General features: G+C 49.4%; 1 pseudogene; it reads left to right on the forward strand.

Annotated features, from left to right (window-relative positions):
- The first annotated feature begins 7,257 nt into the window (after window positions 1–7,257).
- Window positions 7,258–7,373, forward strand: LOC111739051 (annotated as a pseudogene).
- The last annotated feature ends 876 nt before the right edge of the window (window positions 7,374–8,249 follow it).

Below are 8,249 nucleotides of genomic sequence, written 5' to 3' on the forward strand. Positions count from 1 at the left end.
GTGCTGCCCTCGGAGATGCCCGCCGTGGCAGCCCCACTCTGCAGAAGCTTTTGCTGTATGCTCGATTTTTGTCAGATCCCTGCTCCTGACAGCTGAGGCTTACAGAGTCCTACCCACAGATGTTGCAGTTAAGTCTTTATAGGCGTGACTATGAACCAGTGTGAGACTGTTATTTTCCTCTAATGGCACTCTTCAGCCTTCAAGCATAGCCTTGGAGTCCTTTGCGACCCAAGCGAGCCTTGTCTTGGGGCTGGAAGCCAGGCATGCCACAGAGAAGGGCTGGCGTCCGCGGGTAGGTGTTAAGGTCCTCTGTGAGTGTCCTGTCTGGATCCGAAGCCAAGCCAGCCTGTTCTGTCCCTCGGTCTTTGCAGAACCTGATGCTCATGCTTTTAATGGTGTGAAAACAGGCAGGTCACGAGTCCCCAGGCTAAGAGGGAAAGACTCCTGGGTGGTTGGACAGAACGGGCGTGCATCACCTATGTGGCTTCTGGCCCTTTTCCTCTTCCTCCTCCCACCTCCCCTGACTGTCCTACAAAACTCTCACCCTCTATTCGTCCTCTGCGGGCTCCTCTTCTGTCCTTCCGCTGTAGGGAAAGGATGCAGTACGCACTTCCACAAACAGCTCAATGCCGGGGCTTTGCCAAGGGCTTTCTCTTATCTCGGCTCTCCTTTCTTAGAATGGTTCAGGGCTGTTTTCAATTTGAGGATTAATCTAACCAAAGTACGGAATCTACTTCTCGAGAACGGGCTCCAGTCTGTTGTTTATCTGTCCTCCTCCCACCCCCTCCCTGTTTCGCCCTAATCTTTGGAGCTTAAAAAGGCTTAAAATGCTTCTTAGGCATGGAATCGTTCCTGTAAGGCAACTATTGATGAGCTCAACGAAATGACTTCGAAGCTTGGTGTGTGAACTTTCCCCCGTGACTGCACTGCCGGGCGTCAAGTGAAGAGGGTCCTCCTGGTGTCTCATACCATCGGATATTTCCTTCCTGGGGAAAGGCTGCCCATCAGGATGTTCCAATAAGGAAACCTGGACCTGCCTTAGAGGCGGCAATGCAGAGTGGCCCTCACCCTTCTCCCTTCGCTCGCTCATCTGACAAGATGGTGACAATCAGCATGACACAGCCTCACTCCAGCACGGACCAAACCCTGGCCCCTCCGACCATACCTGAAAGATAGAGACACAAGAGTCCCTCCTTATTCTCAGGGGGATATGGTCCCAGACCCCCAGTAGATGCCTAAACCTAAAGACAGTACCAAACCCTGCACATGCTATGTTTTTTTCCTACACATACATTACCAGTGCTGCTCACCGCAACACAATGGGGTAAATTGTTCGCCCCATAATGACATTTTAGTCAACAACAGGCCACATATACAATGGTGGCCCTATAAGGTTCTAATGGAGTTGAATGATTCCTATCACCTAGTGACATCATAGCCTTAGTAAGGTCGTAACACAAGGCACGACACACGTGTTTGTGGCTCACAGTGTGAACAAACCGATCGTACTGCCGGTTGTATAAAAGTATAGCACATACAATTATGTTCAGTGCATACTACTTGATAGTGATAATAAACGCCTATGTTATTGGTTTATGTATTTACTATACTATATTTTTATCATTATTTTACAGTATGCTCGTTCTACTCACAAAAAGGTTTGCCGTGAAACCGTATGCCATGTTACGCTGGCAGCAGCCTCGTACGTCTTGTGTTAACTGTGTCTCTCGATTGCTTCATTTTCTCCTGAGCTTGATTTAATCTCACGTTGTTTTATAAATTTAGCGTCGCCTAAGGGTGCACTGTTTATAAAGTCTGCAGTGGCGTACGGTCACGTCTTAGGCCTTCACATTCACTCACTGCTCACTCACTGACTCACCCAGAGCAGCTTCCAGTCCCGCAAGCTCCATTCATAGCAAGTGCCCTATGCAGGTGTACCATTTTAAAATCTTTTTATACTGTGTTTTACTATACTTTTTCTATGTTTAGATACACAAATACTTATAATCATGTTACAATTACCTGCAGTATGCAACACAGTAACATACAGGTTTGGTAGCCTAGGAGCAATGAGTTATACCTTGTAGCCTAGGTGGGTAGTGGGCTATGCCGTCTAGGTGTGTATAAGTGCACTCTATGATGTTTGCACAATGACGAGATCACCTAATGATGCATTCTAAGGACGTATCCTCGTCGTTAAGCAGGACGTGACTAAAAGTGGTTCCGGTTTGCCAGATCAGGAGACCGAGGCTCAGAGAGGGGAAAGTGACATACCCACGGGATCTCAAGGACTAAGGCTTCGTGTTGGGATTGAATTCAAGGTTCAGACTCCGCAGCCCTCCTGTAGCCCATTCCTGGTCCAGCTGCTTCCCACAGTGATAAGCGAGGCTGGCAAGATGGGTGCTGATGGGTGACCTTGGGCAAGGTGCGAACCCTTTGTGGTCTTAGGAAAAGAAGAGTCCGCGAATTGTTTGCAAATCAAATCAAGGGGCGATTTCATGCAATAGGATGAGAAAGAAAAGGACACAGACTTGAGGTATCTCTGAGCTGAAATGAACGTGTGAAGTATAATTTATCTCAGCGAGTTGGGGAATTAGAATCCAGTGACCTTAAAACCCACTACCTAGAGGATGTTAGAGCTGCCTCTGCATGTGGGAAAGTGGGTAGAGGGTGAAGGGCAAAGCCAGATGACTGAGAGAGTGCTGACTCGTCTTGAGGGAGCAGAGGCTGGAAGTCTCTTGATAACCCCATGCCTTTCCTCTCACTCTGCGTGTTTGGACAGGCCAAGCTGGAGGAGGAGAGAATTTATGAAATGCTGACTTGCCTCAGCAGCCTCCATCAATGCTGATTTCAGAAGAAAACTGGAAGCTGCTGCTGACATCAGTTTTTCAATCTACTACACGCGTTGCTGAGACAGGAGTAAAACGCCTGATTGCGGTTTTTAAAAATGCTTGTATATTCTCCTGATGTGGAAGGACAAAACTGGCATTAAGCAGGAAAAGGGAATTTAGCACTAAGAAGCAAACCTCAGAGGCACATATGGAAATCGGTGAATACTTTTCCTGAGTTCTGGAAGAAACAAGGCCCCCAGCTTGTGGGAGGGAGGGGGCGGGATGATGCCTTGTCTAAATCATCCAAGGAGCATGTGATGTCTACTCAGGGACTCCTGAAAAACCAGTGGTGTCCTAATGAAATAATAATGGGGCCCGCCCCACAATTCCCACAAGGAAGACTTATCCTTTCCCCAGACAGGGATTAAGCCTAATAAATTACACTTCAAGATGCAAGATGCACATAAGACGTCAGGGCTGCGTACACACACGGATGGCCGCGGGCACAGAAAATTCATCATCCTCAGGTTAGACACACAGCAGGCGCCAAGCAGCAAGAAGTGGCCTGGAATGTGTCCCCATGAAGTGGTTCTTGGAGCAGAGGAGGAAATAAGAATAATAATGCAAAGGGTATTTCCTGCTGGGGGATTGGGGCCCAAGGGACTTGGATGCTGCATTCGTGAGCCCCCACCATCTTTCTAAGAGCACATTGCCCTCCTCAGGTCTATACCTGGGTGTTTCAGCCTCGGCACTATTGACATTTTAGGCCAGATATGTCCTTGTTGGAAGTGGAGGGGGTTCTCCTGTGCATATTAAGATGTTCAGCACTATCCCTGGCCCCTACCCACTAGATGCCAGCAACACCTCTCCCTCTCCTTGTGATGACCAAAATTGTCTCTAGACATTGTCTCTAGACAATGCTCCCAGGGTGGGGCAAAATTACCCCCGTTCCAGAGCCACTGGTCTCGATCAGGAAAGACAAAGAGCGATTATGTTTCTCTTTTAGACTACTAGAAACCAGTGGCTTCTGGTTTCACTCAAAGTCCACCATGGACCTTCAGCTGCTTCTTCATCTACCGAGCCAGACTTTCCGCCCCTTGCTCACCCCACACCAGCCACTTTGGCCTGCTTGCTGTTCCTCACGCGCACCAGCATGCTCTCTTGTTAGGATGTGCGCATTTACCTCTGCCAGCAAGGCCCTTTGCACTGTCCCCCTCCCCAGGATCCACATGGCTCACTTCCTCACTTATTCAGGTCCCAGCTCAAACGTCACTTACCTAGAGACACTGTACCTGACCACTCTACTTGAGGTATACCCGCTCCCGTCATGCTCTCAGCCCTTCCTTATTCTGATTTACCTCCCCGATAGCTCCATTCATTGCGAGCCGTTCTGTATCTGCTGCCCATCTTCCTCATCAGAACTCATGGCCCCGAGGACAGAGCCTTGTCTGCTAAGTCAGTTATAATCGCAGCTCCTCCCACAGGGCCTGACCATCATAGGTGCATAGAAACCTGCTGATGGATTTAGGACCAAGACTCTGCCTGTGTTAGCCACCAAGGTGAACTCGGTTGCCACATAATGTTAGAGTGGGCTGTTCAGTTATGATTAATGAATTCTTGTATGACATTCTGCTTACAGGTGTGAGGTCCTAATAAAATACACATCAGAAGTAACCAAGCAAAATGCATGTACTGATATCCACCTGGGCCCAGCTCTGCGTGGAGCTAAGAGCTTGGCTTGGGGTCAGACTGATCCGGGTTCAAATATCTGCTGAGGATCCTGGTGAAAAAGTCACACGCTGACTATTGGATCTTTGGAAAATTACTGAAGTCCTCTAGACTCTTCAGTGTCCTCATCTAGACGATGGGGATGCCAGCAGTCCCTTCCTTGCCCGGATGTTGGGAAGAGAACATGAGACGATGCCTCCAGAGTGCTTGGCAGGTCCTGAATGCGATGAATGGCTGCTCTTAGTGCTATATAAACACGGGGCTGGTCCTCAAGGGACTCACCGATTTATTAGAGACTGGGAAGAAGTCAAATGTAGAACCAGGTGGAAATACTCCATTCCCGAGAGGGGCCGGAAGGTCACAGAGGAGAGGAAGAAGCTCTGGGTACCAGGTGGTGGGAAGGAAGCCGGGGATGCACCTGGCCCAGACCCACCTACGTTTACGCCGCACTCGATTTACAGAACTTCGCCGTCGTGGTCTCATTCGATCCTCGGAACACAGCAGAGCAGATATGCTGCCCCTCAGTGAGGAGAGAGAGGCTCAGAAACACTGAGGGAAAAAACAGTGACGAAGTGGCAGGACCCAGACTCTAACCCAGGTCTTCGGACCCTAAATTCACTCCAGTTTTCAAGGAATCAGAGTATGGTGAGAACACTCTTAACACTATTGTAATAGTAGCCACCATTCACTGCAGGCTACAGTGTGCCAGGCACTATGCTAAGGGCTGTGCAGACGTTGTCACATTTCATAGTCACCACAGCCCTGTGAGGGGATCCTCTTATCATCCTTCCTCTTTGCAGCTGAGGGAGCTGAAACCCAGAGAGATGAACACACTTCCTCCCAGGGGCAAAGCTGGGATTCAAATTGAAGTGGCCCTGGCTCCCGCTCTTTGTGTCTGACTTCTGTGAGATTCTGCCCGCCCCTCAGAGCAGGAGCGCGACGGTACCCCATGTCCCCTCCCTTCCTGTGACCCGGTGTTGTCTGAATAGGTTGGGTGATGGTGAAAAGGGGGAGAGAGGAAGGAATGGCTCTACACTGTCAGCCTGGGCAAGTCCCACCAAGGACATCTGCCTCAAAGCTTCCTGAGGATGAGAAGTGGGTTCTGGCTGAGCTCAGGGTTCAGAGTCAGCGGGCAGCCCACTCAGTGGGGAAGCCTGAGTGATGCCTGCTGCCACCTCCTCCTCTCAAGGCCTCATTGGGGTCTCCTTATTGATGTGCCTTCCTGGTGGGGTCAGCAGTGAAGAGCCCTGTGGGTCTCTGAGCTTTAACAGCGATCTCGAGCGGTGCAGGCCTGCGGCCGGGGAACTGAGGTCTGCCCTTTTCCAGAACGCAGGCTCCTTAGAGACTGCATCCACTTTGGCTTTGCATCCCCAGCTCGCAGCAGCATTCCTGGCACATAGAAAGCACCCCGTGAATGTCTGTGGAATAAATGAGTGGATCCTTGAATGAGTGGACTGTGGTCTTTCATTCCACGACATCCCTGTGCCTGCTTTGGGCTCCGTATGGACCCAGGGATAGGACAGCATGAGGAGGTCTGTGGACCTATTCTCCAAACTCCCCTGTGACCTGAGACACCGCCTCGTATTTCTGTCTCTGCCATACCTACCTTAGATTTGTCCTAAGACTTTAGGATTCACCCTCATCACTTCGAGCCAAGGGCTGCAAGAGAATAAAAACACTTTTTGGGGTTCCCCTGGCCAGGAAGGAGTCTTTTTGCCCCTTCCCCTGAAGCTGGGAGCATGAGGCCACCATTCCCTCCCCACCACCCCACGCTTGCCCTCCCCTTCTCAGCAGCTTCGTTAGAGCAGACGCAGAGGTGAGAAAGGTCAGCGAGCCCCTGGGGGACACTTTCAGCATGGAGAGCCATGCGGCTAAGTCCCCTGGGCCATCTCCTCCGTCCCCTCACTAGTTGGGAGCAAGATGGTATAAGAGGGAAGTTCTTCCTTTCCCATTAAAAATCGGAGATGAGAAGAACATACGAGTAAATATAGGAATTGGAGAAATTCTCTCAGTGTCCTATTTATCCCCAGGAAAGGAAAAGGGAGATAAAAGGCCCTGAGAAGAGTGACTCATCACTGGGGACACCTGAGGGACAGGCTCTTTATCTGGACGCCCGGTACCAGACACGGTATGTCACCGAGGTGGGCTCAGGGCTGGGAACACGGCACTTCCAAGCATTTCCTTTGCCAGCAGAGCCTTTCCTCAGAAGGTCAGGCCTTACGCTGCGGCCACCCCCTCCCTCGAGGGTGGACCCCAGCCTTGGGACACAGCCGTAGCACAGTGGTTCAGAGTGTAGGCTCTGTAGTCAGACTTCCCGGGTTTAAATCTTTCTTCTGCCACTTGGTAGCTGTGAGACCCTAGGGAAGTTTGTTAGCATCTCTGGGCCTCAGTGACCCACCTGTGAAACGGGGAAGATAATTCCCTCATGGGTCACGGTGAGAACGGAGTGGGTGCGGACATACTGAGGACAGTTCCTGGCACGCAGTAATTGCTCAGCAAATGTTAGTGTTTTTACTATAGTGCTACTTTAACCCGCCTACAACAAATTGTCTTTCTACCCTACACTCTAACCTATGAACCAGAACCTTCCAGAAACTTCTAGATTTTTAATCTGCTACTGGTTTTCTCAAGGACAGGCTCAAGGTCAAGTACAGACAACTTTTTCTGCTCACTCTCCTTGGCTCAAAGATATTTTCTTGTCTACGGCCATGCCACCCTGAACGCGCCCGATCCCATCTGATCTCGGAGGCTAAGCAGGTCAGAATTGGTTAGTACTTGGATGGGAGACCACCTGAAGACCAGGTGCTGTAGCATAAAATATATATATATATATATATTCTCAAAGACATCTTCTTTGGGTTGGTAGGGGGACCCCACTCCATTCGTCAAGGGGGCCACAGCACAGGTACTTATGACTCGTCAGGAAATCCTGTGTCACGTAAACATTGGTGGGAATGGGAAAGGACACTGGAGAGCAGACAGCAGAGCCCTTCAGATCCTTCCTGGGGCATGAGCCCACTAAAGGCAGCCAGTGAGCTGTTAATCTCCCCAGAATTCCTGAAGCCTCTCTTTCTTTGTGCCTTACTGGATGACGCAAAGGACTTAGGCAAAAGAAACGTGACCTGCTGGTTCGTACCAGGTACGATTTCTCTGTCTCCCTCCAATGACTTCCCGGGAATCAAGTCAGCCACTGGTTGTTTAAAATCTGTTCCTAAAAAAAAAGTTAGGTGATAGGATAAAAAGATAACTCATACATTCAACCCTCATTATGTGTTGAGTACTGGACTAAACCTTTATATACATCCTTTCATTTGATTACTACCACAGCCCTATGAATCAGGTACTCTATTATTCCCATTTATGGATGAGGGACCCAAGGTTCAGAGAGGTTAAGTATCTTGTCCAAGGTCACATAGCTAGGAAGTGGTGGAGCTAAGGTTCAAATCCAGGTCTGTTTGAGCTTCAAGCCCAAGTGACTTTGTTATACTTTAGGAAATGGAATATCCTCACAAAGGAATCATCCCTCTGACCTCCCTTCTCGTTGCATGGGTATTTCAGTTAAATATATACTTTCTTTCTTAGCAATAGGGACATTAGGGGTCCTGTGCATGAGCCTTACTCTTCCCTATTACAAAAAAAAAAAAAAAAAAAAGAACAAAAAACCCCACATCTTTCCCTACTCATTTTAGG

The sequence above is a fragment of the Pteropus vampyrus genome, unplaced genomic scaffold (genome assembly GCF_000151845.1).
Source record: "Pteropus vampyrus isolate Shadow unplaced genomic scaffold, Pvam_2.0 Scaffold46, whole genome shotgun sequence".
Taxonomy (NCBI): domain Eukaryota; kingdom Metazoa; phylum Chordata; class Mammalia; order Chiroptera; family Pteropodidae; genus Pteropus; species Pteropus vampyrus.